Source organism: Denticeps clupeoides, chromosome 14 (genome assembly GCF_900700375.1).
Source record: "Denticeps clupeoides chromosome 14, fDenClu1.1, whole genome shotgun sequence".
NCBI lineage: Eukaryota > Metazoa > Chordata > Actinopteri > Clupeiformes > Denticipitidae > Denticeps > Denticeps clupeoides.
The window spans coordinates 6,439,509-6,459,185 of NC_041720.1; the positions used below are offsets into that span (position 1 = coordinate 6,439,509).

A 19,677-nucleotide genomic window follows, 5' to 3' on the forward strand; every position below is an offset into this window, starting at 1 on the left:
CCAGACCCTCGGACCTGCACACAATAATCAGGGCCAATCCATCCGGGTATGTGCGGGCACTGTCTCCGCACGTCCCCTCTGGCACGTCTTGTGTCACCCCTTGCACTGCGCAGGGAAATTGTCCCGGAGCCACCGGCGACAAAGAGGGGAAGTGGGGGCGACACAGACAGAGACAGACAGAAGAGAGGGTCATCTGGCTCCCTCTCTGGGCACTCCGGGACCTCCTCAGGGGGCACAGCCAGGATCTCGGGAGGCACGACCGTCTCGTCGCCCGCCAGTGCTGGGTCTTCTTGCCCCGGATCCTGACTGGCGCTGGAAGTGGTGGAGGGGCAGAGTTCGATCCCTGGCTCAGGCTCTGACCGATCAAACTCCACCCTCAGTCTCTGCAGGAAGTCTTGAAAACTCCGGTCGGTCTCTCCCTGCTGCCAGAGGGCTGCGCTCCAGCCCCATGTTGACCCAGTCAGACACGCGAGGATGGTGATCTCATCTGCGTCCCGGGACGCGTGCGCTGGGCGGAGCCATCCCGGCACTGACCGCCCACCGAAAATCCACGTCTTCGTCGCTTACGTCATCCGTGTCTCGCGACAATCGTAGACGGGCGTGATGGGCGGAGCTCGACTTTCGTCTCCCGTGCTCTCGTCATCCATGTCGTCCCAGTCCACGGGGAGCCTGGCCAGCAGAGCAGAGTTCCTGGCTAGACATGGCGAAGATCGTGGGGTTCGCATCCTCTGCACTCACAGCCCACGTCACTTTCTTGCTGCTGCTGACGCCATCGTCTTCGCTCCGCCCCCTCACCCGCCGACGTTGATGCTTCCAGGTTTCGCGGATTCTCCCGGGGTGCGTACCATGTCTTATCGGGGAGAAAGCGCTCAACCAGAATGGGTGTCGCGTCTCTCCCCTAGTGTCCGCATTTGGCGCGCCGGGTGCTTCTTTTCCTCTGCGCTTTTGGGTAACGCTCTGACATTCTGTCACGACTGCGTGCTGACGGGGGAGAGAAGCGCAGAGGCAGGACATGCTGGGAAGGGATTTTATTATAAATTAAACAATAAACACAAATAAACAACGGCGTGGTGGCCAAGAACGGGAAATAAAGGGGGACAACGTAAACTAACCCGCAGGCGTGTGTTGATTGCCAGAACTCAAAACATAAACACATTCACTAACGGAAGTCAAGTTCCTGACCGAGTTCACGAAAATGCCGTACCTTCCGAAGGGGCGGAAATCACCGGCTTTTATGCGCTGTCAGGATTGAGTACAGGTGATGAGCCCAGCAGAAGTCAATCCTGACACATATACATAGACAAACACATGCACGCATACACAGTACTGAGATCAACACTCACTCTAATGTCTCCTGTTTACAGTTTGGATCCTTAAGTGCTGTAGAGAGAAGTTTCACTCCTGACCTCTGCAGATTATTGTTACTCAGGTCCAGATTTCTCAGACTTGAGGAGTTTGATGTGAGAACTGAGGACAGAACTTCACAGCTGGTATCTGTGAGGGAACAACCACGCAGCCTGGGAGAAACATAATGATACATCTGATTATTACACTCATATACACACACATACACAGTTCCACATGTACAAACCCAAATACACACACAAACCCAATATGCACATAAATAGGGTGGTAGTGGCCTAGTGGGTTAGACACTCGCCTATGAACCAGAAGACCCGGGTTCAAATCCCACTTACTACCATTGTGTCCCTGAGCAAGACACTTAACCCTAAATTGCTCCAGGGGGACTGTCCCTGTAACTACTGATTGTAAGTCGCTCTGGATAAGGGCTTCTGATAAATGCTGTAAATGTAAATGTAAATGTAAATACACACGTTCAGACCCAGTCAAACTCAAACCCCAAACTGTAAACAGTTTGTTTGGGACATGAGGAGGCAGCTGGTGAGACGTAGACAGCAGACACCCGATGTGGGGACCGTGAGTGGTCCAGATTGGCCATGGTGTAAACCGGGCAGAAAATGCAGCGCAAGCGATCAGCGCATGTGGTGAAGAAAACGTAACTGTACTGTAGAGGTGGTCTGCAGTGGTAGTGCGCTGGGAGGGAGAGTCAGGGCCAGGCAAGGGTTGAAACCAGAAGTGCAGTCCATCCAAATCAGGAAACGGCAGTGTAATACTCCATAAGGGCGATGTAGGGCAATGCACCACAATGACTGAATGGCTCTCTTTTTATATCCTTTTCTTTGCAGTTCTCATGGTCATTTGGCAGTCTTCTTTTCCTTATCCTTGTTCTTCTTTGGCTTCCCGGTGAAAGACGATCTGCATTTGAACTAGTGCTGCACCATTAATCTAATCACAATCGTAATCGCGATGTCAGTCTGTGTGATTACATGAATGCAAAAAGCTGCGATTTAAATGATTAGTACATGAATCGAACATATCACTCATTCTCTCAAAGTTTGTGAGCTGACTGAAGTCTCACTTCAGTCGAATGTGACGTGTTTGGTCACATGACTTTTGATTCGGTTCAATGGAGACCTCAGATTCATGACTTGCATAGACATATGGGTAGACGCCGCATGACGAGCTGCATCATACGTCAACGTCGCCGCCATATTGCGATAGGCTCTGCTGCGGAGTGAAGCACATACATGTCTATGGAGAGAAGTACATAAAAATGCCTCACTTTTCTGCTGCTCGGGGGTTCCAGATTCCAGATCCAGATTACATTTCATAGATAAGGCTGGACAATTGTTTTGAATATATTTGTCCATTATAAAATCTCGTTTTACTAGGCTTAACCTTAGCTAAGCTAGGCTAAGCTAGCGAAGCTATGCATTCCTGTGTTCAAGTCAGCCTCCAAACAGCGTTTTGGCTAAACGTAGGCATTATCTATTTACACTGTTCTTAGCTGTTTAGTTAACTTTTCTCAAACTTTAAAGGTTTCCTAAAGAAATTCAACTCAGTTTACAAATCTTAACCTTAGCTAAGCTAGCAAAGCTATGCATCCCTGTGTTCAAGTCAGCCTCCAAACAACGTTTTGGTTAAACGTAAGAACTATAATATGGGATTTTATAATGGCCAAATATAATCAAAACAGTTGTTTAGCCTTACCAGGGTTTGTCGTTTGACAGTAATGTAAAGAGTTTCTTGTGATTATTTAATTTTGTAGAATATTGTATTTTGAAAGCACTGGGCATTTCAAGTTGTTATAAGTAGTTTGTATGTTTCACTTTGAAATTAAACATTTCACTATTAGTAATTTGTATGTGACTTTTTATTGATATACAAGCAAGTGTCCTTTATCACATCGCAATCGCATATCGCAATATTGATCTCAATCATTGCAATATGTCTTTTTCCCCAAATCGTGCAGCCCTAGTTTGAACATTTCACAACGTACCATATGGCTTTCGGCCTTGTGGATTCTTCAAACCAGCATCGGCAAGCTTTGCTGATACATAAGCTAAACATGGAAGGGAAGTGGATTTTCCTGACCCTGGGAGCTGGTGCAATGCATCATGATTGCATTTCAAAATTGGCTGCACATTTTGTCAATCTGCAGAGTGTTATACTCTGCCACATTGTTTTTCATCAGAGGAGACTAGCTGTGGAACTAGTTTTTCAAATGGCGTCAGCATCTGAGTTAACATCTGCAACTGTGCAGTGTCAATGCTTACTGTCCAACCTGCACTCCTGGATGAAATGCCACAACCTTCCAGTGAATTATGATAGTCACCACGGCACATCAGTCTACCACCTTTGTGGAACGTGATTCCTCAACACATAATACTAGGGCCCCAACTGACCTGCTAATAGCCAAATCTGCTTCCAGCGTATCCATTTGGCCTATGTTTGTTTGCCACAGATGCTGTACTAACTGAGTGAATAGTAGTAAGTGGCACTGGACCTGCATCTGCCCCTCTACTATTCACTCAGTTAGTGCAGCATCTGTCTCGTTCAAAATGTGTACTGGATGGTTGGATGATGTTCCTTTCCCATTGCTGTTAGATATAAGGGATTCATGTTGCACCATTGAACATGTCCACTGCAGTATTTTTCTCATCATGCCCTCCACCCTGACTGTGAGCACATGAGTGGATATGGTCATTTAAAAAAATAGATATGGTGACCCCGTTTGCGTGACTGGGAGCACAGTGGAAACTAAGTAACGTGACTCCTATAAATTGGCAAGATGGCCACTGCCAGCTGCTCAGTCATTGATTGCCCTGAACAGCAACTGACTAGGCCGACTCCTTTCATCCAGACCAAAAGTAAGACCGCATTCGCCCTGATCTGGATGACGTCCCAGGCTGCTACACAATCTGGTCGACATATTCAGCCTGTCCAAAGCTGCGCAGCTGCCACTGGGCGACATGACTTAGTCATTGATTGCCCTAAACAGCAACCGACTAGGCCGACTCTTTTCATACAGACCAAACGTAAGACTGATCTTTTCAATCCTTCAATCATCTCATAATCTCCTCATCATCGTGTCATAATCATTTTATACTCTCCTGCTCCCTAAATGCGAACCTTGGCATCCATGGGGTGCTGCGGCTAAAGCCAGTTCTTGTTCGTATAATAAACAGGTGAAAACATACCTGTCTCCTTTGTGTTCAACCGCACCGGGGTTCTTGTTCCCACAAACACATGCAGTGTGCACTTTTCCCCTCCATCTTCAGTACCAAAGCATGACTTTGCCCTCCTCTACTTTTCATGTTTCTCATCACAGTGGTAACCTAATGACTTGTTTAGCTGTCTAGGTTTTTCACTGTAGATGGCTACTGTCTTCACCAAACTCGGCTATTTGCAAGTTCTGCTAACTTGCAACATGACCGTTTTTGTCACACACATATGGGTCTTACATTAAACATGGATGCCTTTGGCCTCAGCTCAGCCCCTAGTCGCTTCCACAAAACTATTTTTGCTGCTGTGTCGGGTGTAGTTGTTTACCTAGATAACATTGTGGTGCATCGCTCAACCTCTCCATCGCATTAGGAGTGCCTGGACTCAAGTTCCTATCAGGCCACAATCTTACGCTGAATAGCGACAAATTCATTTTCACCAATGGTTGACTTCCTGGGTTTTTGCCTGTTTGTGGAGGACATCATGCCCCTACATTCTAACATAGAGACTGTTTTACACCTCCCTGAACCCCCCTGAATTGGCTTAGCTCATGTCCTTTCTAGGCATGACTGCATACTATCTGCATTTCCCCTCTCAATACTCTTACAGCACAGTCCCTTTGCATGTGCTTCTGAAAACTGGGGCCCCATGGGCCTGGTCTCCAGCCTGCTCCTCAGCATTTGTTATCTGAAAGCCCAACTTACCTTGCCACCCATACTTGCTCTTACCATACTTTTTTGCCCCACCTTTAGGTGCCCCACCTGTGATGCCTCTGGTGAAGTGCTGGGCGCTGTCATTTTTTCAGTGCCTGCATGGTACTGAGCACCACATTGCTATTGCCTTTGCCTCCTGGTTCCTAACAGAGGTATTCTGTTGGGGAGTGGGAGGTGCTGACCTGTGCCTGGGCAAATAACTGGTGGCATGTGTAATTCCGACTCAGGACCCTAATCACGTCCTCATTTTCCATCATTTCCCAACAAGCATTGTTAAAGCTGGGGATAGCCACTTACCATCTTTAGACACAGGGGGCTATTGCAGGTATAGTCAGCCACTAAAATCAATGCTACGGGCATACTGACTTCAGTTTCCTGGGGACTTGGACTGTGCCATTTCTTTGTTTGAGAGTCTGTAAATGATTCCAACAAATTCTTACCATTTAAATTGTATTTTGTTCATGAAGTTTGTGATCCCCTGATGCTGGGTGTCAGGATTGGTTGCACCTGGACACACCTGGGCCCAATCAGGACTGCAGGTTTAAAGGGCACATTGGAGCAGCCGGTCGGGGCTGTGACATTCTTTTGTAAACCGACATTCTTTTGCGCCAACCACCATCTCCAGCAACGCGCTCAGCACCCCATGGTGCCTGGACCCTTTTCAGGAGCAAAAACCTTTCCTAACATCCTGTGGTGTGTACTTTGCTTTTCCCTCACTCTCAGACGCAGACAAGATCACCATCTTACTCACATTATTCCCAGAATGTCCCACCTCTGCGCTTCCTTCCCCCGTCAGCTCGCGGCCGTGAAACTGGGTAAAGACCAGGTACTAAACAATGAGGATTTGCAACCAACTATTAAGAAGTACATTTTTTATTTATGATTGTTTATTTGTCCACTTTGATCCTGTTCATCCCTTAAAGAGTGAAAGGCACATATATAATCTGTGGGAATTCCTACACTGTTCACCATAAATACAATCACAATAAAGCTGAAAGTCAGTCGTTAAAGCAAATATTTGTTGTAATTGTGGTGGTATATAAAAGATTAGATCTGTTTCGATTGTAAACACAATGTGAACACACACCACAACCAATCGACATACACACAATAATACACAAACAAGCCCAGAGAGACACAAATATGCGCAGACACAGAAACAAATATATGAACACATGCAAACCCAGCAACCCTTCCACATACATACACTCACACACACACACACACACACACACACACACACACACAGCACAACAGGGGCAGTGGTGGCCTAGCGGTTAAGGAAGCGGCCCCGTAATCAGAAGGTTGCCGGTTCGAATCCCGATCCGCCAAGGTACCACTGAGGTGCCACTGAGCAAAGCACCGTCCCCACACACTGCTCCCCGGGCGCTTGTCATGGCTGCCCACTGCTCACTCAGGGTGATGGGTTAAATGCAGAGGACAAATTTCACTGTGTGCACTGTGTGCTGTGCTGCTGTGTATCACATGTGACAATCACTTCACTTTAACTTTAACAACATCCAGTACTGATATCAACACTCACTTTAGTATCTCCAGTTTACAGTTTGGAAGCTTCAGTGCTGTAGAGAGACGTTTCACTCCTGAATTCTGCAGATTATTTTTACTCAGGTCCAGTTCTCTCAGACTTGAAGAATTAGAGCTGAGAACTGAGGACAGAACTGAACAGCTGGTATCTGTGAGTGAACAATCAGATAGTCTAGGAGAAATATTATTAGATTATTATTAGTTACATACACATAAACATATACACACTCAAATGCACACAAATATGTATTAACCCAAATACACACACAAACCCATATGGACACAAATGCATACACACACACCGAGCCACACAACCAAATACGCACACAAACACATTCAAACCCAATCACACAAAAAGCCACACGTGGCTTGTCTTAGCTTGTGTTAAGACACCTGATTATGGGGTCCTGATCAATCCAGGCTGAAACCAATTAGGCTGGATTGAACATGACTCCATAAGAGCAGTCAGTCAGCATGGCTGCATTAATGTGGACATTTACCTTATCTGAGTTCGTTGTGAAAGTGAAGTGATTGTCATTGTGAAACACTGCAGCACAGCACACGGTGCACACAAATGTGTTCTCTGCTTTTAACCCATCACCCTTATGAGCAGTCTGAGCAAGACTGAGAAGAGCACCTGGGAGCACTGTGGTGATCAGGCACTGGAGGGCTGGCCCTGGCAGAGTGTCGCGCCATGGTGAGGCGATCCATGGTGGAGTGGAGAACCATGCAATCTGAAGGAGAGGTGAAATGTGTTACAGGTTCATTGGCCCCAGCATGATCCGCAAAACCTGGTCTGTGGGTGAGTGGTTGGAGAAACAATGCAGAAAAGGATGAGGACAGAGGCAATGAGGCTTCATGACTTTGAAACTCACCAATCCTCTGCCTCGATGTTCCCCAGCAGGAAAACCCAGAAACAAAGCTGAATGACACCTCTGTTCTGTTTTTGTGTGTCTGCTTTGGTGTGAGTTATGTGTCTGTATTTTGCTTCAACATCCCCTCTTCTCATTCCCTAGATGGCAGAGCAGCAGATGAGAAGTGGGGGAGTGGGGAAGCAACAGGGCTGGAACCCCAGGTAGCCAGAGCAGATATCCTTTGCGGAGTCTGGCAGTGAGAGCCCAAATGCTTCTGTACTTTTTTCCGGATAGTGAAGAGTGCATGTGAGGGGCGTGTAGAATCCTTCACTATGCCGGTGGCTTTCCTGATGCAGCGTGTGTTGTAAATGTCCATTGTGGAAGTAAGAAAGGCTCCAATGATCTTCTCAGCTCTCCTCACTATCTCTAGGAGAGAGAAATATAAAAAGAAAGAAAACTTGGGAAGGAGTGATACAGAGAGGAGTGATACAGACCCTCTTCCAGGGTAGAGTGAGCTTGCAAAAGCAGGGTTTGTGATGGTTTGTCCAATAAGAGAAAAAGTTGTAGAGTCCTACAGTTGTAGAGGTGGAGAAGTCCAAAGTGTAGTCCAGTGTCATGGTGTACATTAGGTGTCATTATGATGCTACTGGTCCATTTGAAAATCCCTGAAGCTTTAGTTGTTATGGTGGTGGTGGCTGTGGTGACCCTCTGGTTCGTTTCATGCTAAGTCTTTGTTTAGCAGTTGCCAGGAACCAGGCTTTATCTTCTGGTCTCTTCACTGAAGATTGTAAATAACTAAAAGTTCACTCAGGGGCGAGGCGAGACCATTTAGAGCTTTATAGGTCAAAAGTAGGATTTTGTAGTCAATCCGTTCTAATTTTCTAGTTCTAGTTAGAACTCTGGCTGCAGCATTCTGAACTAGCTGGAGTTTACTCATTCGCCTACTAGAGCATCCAGAAAGTAATGCATTGCAGTAATCTAACCTTGATTTAATAAAGGCACAGACCAACTTTTCTGCATCATGCACTGAGATGATGTTTCTTATCTTTGCAATATTTCTGAGGTGAAAGAATGCTATCCTAGTGATATTATCTAAGTGCGAATTGAATGAGAGACCTGCATCAATGATGACACCTAGATCCTTTACTTCAATACTTGGTGAGATAGAAAGGCTATCCAGAGTTATGATGTAGTCAGCCAGCTTATGTCTGGCTGCTTGAGACCCAAGTACAAGAGCTTCTGTCTTATCAGGGTTTACCAGAAGAAAGTTGGTGAGCATCCACTGTCTAATGTCCTTCAGATAATTCTCTATTTTGCTGCCTCTTGTCTGGCCTTGCTGAAAAATATGTGTCGTCAGTGTAGCAATGAAAGATAATGTATTTGTGTATAATGTCACCTAAAGGTAATATGTCACCTAAAGGAAAATAGCAACAGACCTAGGACAGAACCTTGTGGAACACCAAACTCTACTTTATTATGTGAAGACGAATCACCTTTGATTTTTCCACAAACTTATACTGATTGGTCAGCTATGATCAGAACCATACAAGGGCAATCCCCTTAATCCCAACAACATTCTCTAAACTGTCAAGGAGAATACCATGATCAATAGTGTCAAACGCTGCACTCAGATCAAGCAGGACAAGCAGTGAGATGTGTCTTTGACCAACAGCAGGTCATTACCCACTTTTACCAGCGCTGTCTCAGTCCTATGATGAGGTCTAAATCCCGAATGATATACTTCATGGATATTATTACTGTCTAGGTACGCGCTCAGCTGCTGGGCTACGACTTTTTCTAAGATTTTTTATAGAAACGGAAAGGTTGGATATCGGTCTATAATTCAAAAGCTGACTGCGATCAAGATCAGGCTTTTTAATCAGGGGTCTAATGACTGCTACCTTGAACAAACTTGGTACGTGGCTGATGCTAAGCGACGAGTTAATAATTCCCCATAAATACATCTTATAATTATTAAAATATTAATTATTACCACAACAGGAGCATAACTACGCAGGGCATTGGTGGCCTAGCCGGTAAGGAAATCAACACATGACCGGAAGGTTGTTGGTTTGAATCCCGAGCCGCCAAGGTGCCACTGCGGTGCCACTGAACAAAGCACTGTCCCCACACACCGCTCCCTGGGCATCTGCCATGGCAGCCCACTGCTCACCAAGGGTGATGGTTAAATGCAGACAACACATTTCGTGCTTCACAATCACTTCACTTTCACTTAACTTACAGTTTCTTTTGCACCATCTGGCTCACTCAGTGAGCTGGGTTTGTTCTCCAAACCTGAGTCAGTGCATCCAGTGGTTAACTTCCTCCACAGCCGATAACATGCAGCCAAATTTGAATTGCTCAAACAAGCATGTTTATTTTGAGAGTGCTTCATTCCCATCAAAAGGCATTTTACTTTCTTTTAAAAGATGATTTAAACACTTCAGTTCACTCACATCTGTTGATTTAGCAATACTGACTCAAGTGACCAATGCACCCAGATCAGTTTATTGAGTGACACAGAGGGATCTGGATCCTAAAAAGGATCTGAATTTTACATCTCTACCAGCAACCCATTTACACAAAGACACACACAGTACTGATCAACACTGAACACTCACTGTAGTGTCTCCAGTTTACAGTTTGGATGCTCCAGTCCTGTAGAGAGACGTTTCACTCCTGAATCCTGCAGATTATTGTTACTCAGATCCAGTTTTCTCAGACTTGAGGGGTTTGATGTGAGAACTGAGGACAGAACTGAACAGCTGGTAGCTGTGAGGGAACAATCACTCAGCCTGGGAGAAACATAATGATGCATCTCATTTTTACATGTGGAAACAAATGGACATGCAAAAACCCACCTGACCAACCATAGACTCACACACACACACATCATTATTCCATTCCATGCCCCAAACAAACGGAAAGGGGCTTCATCAGGGAAAATTACTTTACCCCATTCCTCAGTCCAATCCCTGTACCTTTTGCAGAATTTAATTCTGTCCTTGTTCTTTTGGAGAGAAGTGGCTTCTTTGCTGCCCTTCTTGACCCCAGGTCATCCTCCAAAAGTCTTCAGCCCGTAGTCGTGACAGTCCTGGAGCTTGCTGGACTTTCTCCTGAAGCCTTCTTCACAACACTTGAACCTCTCTCCTTGAAGTTTTTGATGATCCAATAAATGGTTGATTTAGGTGCAATCTCAGTAGCAGCAATATCCTTGCCTGTGAAGAACGTTTTATGCAACGCAATGATGACTCCACGTGTTTCCTTGCAGGTAACCATGGTTAACAGGAAGAACAAGGATTTCAAGCATCACCCTCCTTTTAAAGCATCCAGTCTGCTATTCTAACTCAGTCAGCATGACAGAATGATCTCCAGTCTCATGCTCCTCAACACTTGTCACTTGTCTGAAAGTTGAGTCATGGCAACTGGACTTTTTGTCTTTAATGTAGAAACGTTTCATTCCGCATCCACAGAACTTTTTCAATCTGAGGGTGTCAGGATCCGGTCCGAAATGGGGGTTACTCCGGTCCGGATCAGGATCAGGATCAGGATCCGGACCGGAGTTTCATTGTTGTCCTGTGTAATGTTCCCTAATCGATTTCACCTGTGTTAATTGTATAAAGCTGCCCTGTTCGTTTCTGTTCGCTGTCAGGTCTTTGAAGTTATGTTCCGTGTTCACCAGTGTCTACGTCTCGGATGTCTCCACTGTCCTGTGATTCACTAATTAAACCCCTGTTCCGTGATGTCAGGTGAAAGCGTCCTCCATTCCTCGTCATTCCTCGTCACTCCACGTCCTCCTCTCCGTTCACCCGCCGCGTCATGCCCGCATGGACGTGACAGAGGGAAGTTGGCTTGTGCAAACAAATTTATCCTCCAGGTTGGTTTCACCTCAGCCCGCCTTGAATAGGCTCATTAAGTGAAACAAAGGCAGGGGGAGGGGGTGGGTGGATGTGAAAGTCCAGTGCCATGACTCAACTTTAGGACAAATTCACCTGGATGACTGAGAATCTTCACAGACACCCTCATTTGTGTTAATGAGAGGATCACTCAAATGATCTCAGCAGGTCCTTTTGTGGCAGGGTTGGAATGCAGTGGAAATGTTTTTTGGGATTAAGTTAATTTTCATGGCAAAGAGGAGTGATCAGATGCAAATCACAAGTGAATCACAATGCTTGTGATTCACTTTGCAATCAATTTGTTGGGCACAACTGCTTTAATCCTTTTGTGATGGTTTTCGGCAACAGGATACAGTGCGCAGACAGTCCAGCTTCAACGTCTGAACATAACAGCAAGATTTTTTAAGTCCCTGTAATTTATCTTTTCCTCCAGTAACTGTAATGGAATTATTTATTGTAATTAAATAATGTAACGGCATCACAGTGCATCACAAATGTATTTAGCAGTCACCGATTGAGCAAGTTGTCCCACTTTAAAAGATGATAGAGGTCTGTAATTTTCATCATAGGTACACTTCAACTGTGAGAGACAACATGTAAAAAATAAACATAAACACCGCATGACATCCAGTACTGATGTCAACACTCACTGTAGTGTCTCCAGTTTACAGTTTGGAAGCTTCAGTGCTGTAGAGAGACGTTTCACTCCTAAATTCTGCAGATTATTGATACTCAGGTCCAGTTTTCTCAGACTTGAGGAGTTTGATGTGAGAACTGAGGACAGAACTGAACAGCTGGTATCTGTGAGGGAACAACGCTGCAGCCTGGGAGAAACATAATAATACATCTGTTAGATACATTGTCACAACGTGACCCGAGGCACATAAATGATTTTCTGTGTTTAACTGTACGTGTCACACGGAGACAGAGCAGCGTTTTGGCTATGGCTCTATGCCTGCGATCTGAAGGTTGCCGGTTCAAGCCCAGCCTCCCCACATCTGTGCCTCTTTATTTTTTGCGGTGTCCACTTCCACAATGAAAGGAAGCCACACCCATGGAGCGCTGGTGGAAAGCACATTGTTCCAACTGTACAGTTGGTAGGCAAGCAGCCTCTTAAGCATTGCTCTCACATGTTGGATATTGGCTTCCTCTGAAGGACTTCCTTTGAGTCGATTAGTACAAAATGTCACGCCAGCTTGCTGATGGGGGAGGGAAGCACAGAAGCAGGACATGCTGGGAAGTGGGTTTTATTAATAAACAATAAATAAACATAAATGCGGCTCAGTGGCCGAAAACAATTTAAACAAAGGAGAGAACATAAACTTGCCCGCAGGCGTGTGCCGATTGACAGAACTCAAAATACCAAACCGAAACTGAAGTTCGTGCTCAGTGTCCACGAAAATGTCGTCCCTCCCGAAGGGGCGGAAATCTCGGGTTTTTATGGGCCGTCAGGATTGGCCACCGGTGATGAGCCCAGCTGCAGTCAACCCTGACAGAGCCCCCCCTCCAACGGCTACGTCCTCGGAGGGCCGATCAGGGCCGATCCATCCGGGTACGTGTGGGCCTTGTCTCCGCACGTCCCCTCTGACGCGTCAGGGAGGTGGCCCCGGAGCCTCTGCTCCATTCCATGCACCCCAGGCTGGTGCCTTCTGGGACCATGCAGCCCCTCTCGCTGCACGGCCCTGGTGCCAAGGGGGGGGGGGGCATTGCCAGACCATCCAGCTAGCCCCTTCTGCGTCCGTTGGGACAAGCAGGCCCTCTTCCTGCCTGTCCCAGCTGAGACCTCATGCCTACCAGGGGGCTCTATGGCACTCAACCCCTCTGGAGGCGGATCTGGTGGACACAAAGAGGGGAAGTGGGGGCGACATACGGACACAAATACTACGCACATACACACAGACAGAGACAAACAGAAGAGAGGGTCGTCGGGCTCCCTCTCTGGGGTCTCCGGGACCTCCTCAGGGGGCACAACCAGGATCTCGGGAGGCGTGACATTCTCGTTGCCCACCAGTGCTGAGTCTTCTTGCCCCGGATACTGACTGGCGCTGGATGTGGTGGAGGGGCAGAGTTCGATCCACAGCTCAGGCTCTGGCCGATCAAACTCCGCCCTCAGTCTCTGCAGGAAGTCCCGAAAACTCCTTCTGTCTGTCTCTCCTTGCTGCCAGAGGGCTGCGCCCCAACCCCATGCTGACCCAGTCAGACATGCGAGGATGGTGGTGATCTCATCTGCATCTGCTGCCCCACTGAAGGGTCCCAGGACCATTGGGCTGTCCCACACGGGGCTGGGCATGTCGCTGGAGATGGTGGTGGCCGTGTGGCATGGGGGGTGGTGGACGTCTTCTCCAGCATGTGGGGGTGCTGGTGATGCACTGCCATTCAGCTGGGGAACGTCCGGGCAGAGGGAAGGCGGGTCGTCGACTGGAGCTGGGATGGCGTACTCACTGCGAGGCAGTTCCGGCAGTGCAGTTGCTGGCTGGCGACTTCCTGTCGCCCTGTTCCACCAGCTTACCCCCGCATCGCTGTCTTCCTCCTCGCTGTTGTCGCACCTCTGGGAGTGATGTGGGTCTCCACGGACCTCGCGATGATCCTGGACAGGCACGATGGGCGGAGCCATCCTGCCCATCGTGAGCAGAGTCATCCTTGTCGTAGTCCGTGTCGACCTCGTACCCTCAGAAGTCACGTGGGTCTTCACGGATGTCGCGACAATCTCGGACGCGCGCGCTGGGTGGAGCCATCCTGGCCCCGACCGCCCAACGAAAATCCACGTCATTGTTGCTTATGTCTTCTGTGTCCTCCTACTGGTGACTCCGAGGGTCGTCCACCCTGCGGACATCCTGGACCCAGGGTGCCATCAACTCCTATGGGCAGTACTCTGGCCATTTGGGCTGGAGCCTGCCCACCTCCTTGCTGGAGGAACGCCACCGTTGTCGCTTCTCACCCCCCTGGAAGTGACGTGGATCCCCACGGACCTCGCGACGATCATGGATGGGCGCGATGGGCGGAGCCCAACTTGCGTCTACCGTGCTCTCGTCGTCGTTGTCTGTGTCATCCCAGTCCACGGGGAGCCTGGCCAGCAGAGCGCAGAGTTCCTGGCTCGACCTGGTGAAAATCGTGGGGGTCGCATCCTCTGCGCTCGCTGCCCACGTCACTTCCTCGCTGCTGCCGACACCACCGTCTTCGCTCCGCCCCCTCATCTGCCGTCGTTGTTGCTTCAGGTTTCCGCTTCCGGTTTTCGCGGATTCTCCCGGGGGTGGCGTCATCACGCAGCACCGCGTACCATGTCTTATCAGGGAGAAAGCTCTCAACCAGAACGGGTGTCGCGTCTCTCCCCTGGCGTCTGCGTTTGTCGCGCCGGGTTGCGTCCTTCGCGGCATTTCTTCTCCTCTGTTTCTTACCTCTGCGCTTTTGGGTGGAGGGACAACATTCTGTCACGCCGGCTTGCTGACGGGGGAGGGAAGCACAGAAGCAGGACATGCTGGGAAGGGGGTTTTATTATTAAACAATAAATAAACATAAACACGCCTCGGTGGCCGAAAACAATTTAAACTAAGGAGAGAACATACACTTGCCCGCAGGCATGTGGCGATTGCCAGAACTCAAAATACCTAACCGAAACTGAAGTTCGTGCTCAGAGTCCATGAAAATGTCGTCCCTCCCGAAGGGGCGGAAATCTCGGGTTTTTATGCGCCGTCAGGATTGGCCACCGGTGATGAGCCCAGCTGCAGTCAACCCTGACACAAAATCAGGTAGGACAAGTCATAGTAGCAGGCTGGAATAGCTTTGGAATAAGCACAACTGATGGCACAAGATCTTTACATAAGACAGTAAATACACATACAAACACAATCCACCCACCCATCCAGGCACACACAAATATACACAAACACAAATACACACACAAACAACAAACACATATAAACAAACAAATACATGCATACAAACCCCACACAAACACACACATCCAATTCTGACACTCACTGTAGTGTCTCCAGTTTACAGTTTGGATGCTCCAGTGCTGTAGAGAGAAGTTCCACTCCTGAATCCTGCAGATTATTGTCACTCAGGTCCAGTTCTCTCAGACTTGATGAATTAGAGATGAGCAGTGAAGACAGAACTGAACAGTTGGTTGCTGTGAGGAAACAATCACGCAGCCTGGGAGAAACATAATAATACTTACTACCATTGTGTCCCTGAACAAGACACTTAACCCTAAAATGGCTCCAGGGGGACTGTCCCTGTGACTACTGATTGTAAGTTGCTCTGGATAAGGGTGTTTGATAAATACCTTAAATGTAACGTAAATGGATACACACCAAGAACAATAACAGTAAAAAAATTATATTATAAATGTGTATGACTGTTAATCTAAAAGCAGTTGCTAAACACAAAACTTTAACCAAAACTTAACCTCAGTACACCGTAGTCAATATTTACATTTTTTATCTTAAGGTTGTATTGGAGCTGAAGTTCCTCTGTAGAACATGGTGAGGATGGGGGGCTATCCTCCGTTTTCACAGTTTTCACTTCAACTTGTGAAATCTTTATCATATTTTTTTTCACACGTGTTTGTGCAGTGTCTGAGTGAGCCCCTATGTGTAGGCCAACATCAGTATTTTAAATTAAAGTGTAGCAGTGGGGTGGTGTGAGAGAATTTGGGATGGTTGAAAACCAGTTGTGCTGCATTCTGTAATAGTTTTAGAGGCCGGATGGCATTCAGAGGTAGACCTGCTTGAAGGGAGTTACAGTAATCCAGATTACTAGGGACTGAACAAGTATCTGGGTGACCTGTGTTGAGGCCGGATCTGTATGATATTGCAGAGAAGGAATCAACACGAGAAAGAGATTGTAAAGAGCGGCAAGTTCCTGGGTGTACACATCACCGTGAAACTTACGTGAACAGTCAACTTAACCTCACTGATCAAGAAAACTCAACAGACACTGCAGAGGCTGAAATGGGCGAGCCTTCCCCCACCCATACTCATCACAGTCTACAGAGGAATCATCGAGAGCATCATGACCAGCTGCATCACTGTCTGGTAGAGCAACTGCAACACTTCTGACTGCAAGAGCCTAAAGAGGATAGTGAAGACAGCTGAGAACATCATTGGGATGCCTCTCCCCCCACTGCTGGACACATTCCACAAATGCAGCATCCGCATGCCCTGCAGCATCGTGTAGGACCCTTCACACCCCTCACACCTTAAATCAGCTGTGCAAACTGAGCAAAGCACCGTCCCCACACACAGCTCCTGTTCCCACACACCGCGCCTGTCATGGCTGCCCACTGGTCACCAAGGGTGATGGTTTAAATGCAGTGGACACATTTCATTGTGCTTTGTGCTTTGCTGTGGTGTGGGTATTCAAATTGATGATCACATTAATGAGCCAAAAGGAGACCTTGATTGTGGTAGAGATTTGGTCTAACTGACCTCCATCAATAAGATTCAAGTGAAATATGTGATTTTGGAGAAAAATTCAAGATTTCTTGAATTCATAAAAAATTCAGGAAAGTTGTGAACTCACCGAGCCTTTCTGCAGTTCCTCAGTGCCATGATCAGTCTGTGTCGACCCTCATCATCTGTCTTATATTTCTGCAGGTCAAACTCCTCCAGCACATCCTCTGACACCAGAATCATGCAGGCCAGTACTGAGCAGCGGGCAGGAGTGAGTTTTTTACTTGAACTCTGGTATCGATAAATCGCCTCATTCAGTGAAGCGTCTTTCATTCCAAGCATTACAAATAAAAACTTCCTGCCTGTTTCAGTGGAGACTGTAGTTCTGCTGTTATCAGTATCTTTGTTCTTCTGACTCTCTGCGCTGCTCTCTGTTTGGGTAAGTAGATCTTGTAGGAGTTTCTTGTTGGGCTCCAGTGAGATTCCCTGAAGAAAATGCAGGAAAAGATCCAGATGTCTGTTCTCACTCTGTAAGTATTTATCCTCAGCAGCATTCAGCAAGTCGTCTGGTGAGATCCTGTTCTGTTCTGTGAGAAAAGACTCCAGTGGTTCCACGTTCCTGGTCATATAGCAGTAAAATGCATATAATACAGAAAGAAACTCCTGGATAATCTGATGCACAAAGCTGAAGACCTTCTTTTCCTGAAACACAGAAACTTCCTTAAAGATCCCAGAGTTCACAGCAGCATCATTAATGTCTATACCACATTCTGTCAGGTCTTCTTCATAAAACCACAGATTCCTCTTCCCCAGCTGTGTAAAAGCCAGTTTAGACCATTTCAGAATGACGTCTTTATCTGACTGCAGGAGCTCCTGTCTGGTTGCTCCATTCCTCTCATCACAATTCTGCTGCTGATTCTTCTTGGTCTGGATGATCAGGAAGTGAATGAAGATCTCAGTCAGAGTTCTGGGGATTTCTGTACTGTCTTCTTGGAGCAGCACATCCTGAAGTACAGTGGCTGAAATCCAGCAGAAGATGGGTCTGTGGCACATGGTGTAGAGACTCCCTGATGTCTGAATGTGAGAGATGATCTTGTTGGCTTGAGTCTCATCACTGATTCTCTTCCTGAAGTTCTCCTCCTTCTCTGTGTCACTAAACCCTTGTATTTCTGTCCATCTGTGGATGTAGCTAGAAGGGATTTCTTCAGCTGCTGTGAGGTTATCCAGATGAGAGCAAAAGGCAGCAGGTTCTTCTGAATGATGTTTGTTATCAGCGTCTCTACAGATGAGGTTTCTGTCATATCACAAAGTTTCTTGTTGTCTTCAAACTGCAGCTGAAGTCTGTTTTCATCCAGACCATCAAGAATTACAACAATCTTGAAATAATCTAACATCTTTAGATACCATTTCAGGTCTTTGATTGCAGGATGGTGGTGAAGCAGAAGTTGATAAAGACTGTACTGCTCATCTTTCATCAAATTCATTTCACTGAAAGGAAGGACAAACATGAAATCTACGCCTTGATCTGCTTTTCCTTCTGCCCAGTCAAGAACGACTTTCTGAACAGACACAGTTTTTCCAATTCCAGACACACCCTTGGTCACCACAGTTCTGATCTTTTTGTCTCCTCCAAGTGAAGGTTTAAAGATATTTGTACAGTTGATTACATTGTCTTGTTTTCTTCTGTCGTGTGGTTTTCCAGTCTCGCTCTTTATTACCTCTTCATTATCTCTATCTGTGAAGTAAAGCTCTGTGTAAATGGCTTCAAGAGGGGTTTTACTGTTGTTTTCAATGAACTGAAATTGTCTCTTCAAATTGGCTTTATGAGTTGAGATGACTCTCATCTTGATGACCTCAGCTGGCAGAAGGAACAAATACAAAAATAGAATCACAGTTTACATAAATATATGACTTTACATTTTTTAGAAAACCCCTAAATCAATAATATCAGAATTACCTTTTTGTAAAAGAAATCCAACAACTGCCACAGTAACAGCTAGACATACAAACACATTTAAGAGGATCCTCCAGTGATGGGCACCTACAACATACAGAGCAAGTTACACTTGACTTTTAAACAAGCACCAACCAACTTTAAACTACAACGTGAATTCTGGAAAAGTTGGGAAGTTCTTTATATTTGAATTAAATGAACAAGACTTTCAAATCCACGAAAGGCACCCAGGGAGCAGTGGGTAGGGATGGTACTTTGCTCAGCGGCACCTCAGGGTCCACTTCCTTAACCGCTAGGCCAACCACTGTCCCAAAGACAAAATTATCAGAGGAAGGTCGACCTCTGGGTTTCGGGCTCAGCACGCTGCCGTGAAGTTACATGCAGTAGGTAATGAAATTTGCCATTTGACATTGAGAAATCCACAAATTCTTTTACTGCATTTTCACCGATCGCCGTGAAAGTGATTGTCAGTGATCATACAGTGCACACAATGAAATGTGTCCTCTGCTTTTAACCCATCACTCTTGGTGAGCAGTGGGCAACCATGAAAGGCATCCTGGGTTTGACTCAAATCAAGATCTCTTTTTGTCAGTGCAGTTGTTTTGATGCGTAACCGAGTGCGATTATTGTGATCACACCAGAAACACACTGCACCAAGGGGGGAAAAGAATGCCTGTTGGTTTGAAAGCACTCTAAGACATCCTAGACCTCCTAATAATGTTACAGACTTGATAT

General features: G+C 46.6%; 1 pseudogene; it reads right to left on the minus strand.

Annotated features, from left to right (window-relative positions):
- The window catches only part of LOC114803122 (NACHT, LRR and PYD domains-containing protein 12-like), a 29,356-nt pseudogene that overhangs the window by 5,727 nt on the left and 3,952 nt on the right, over positions 1-19,677 (minus strand).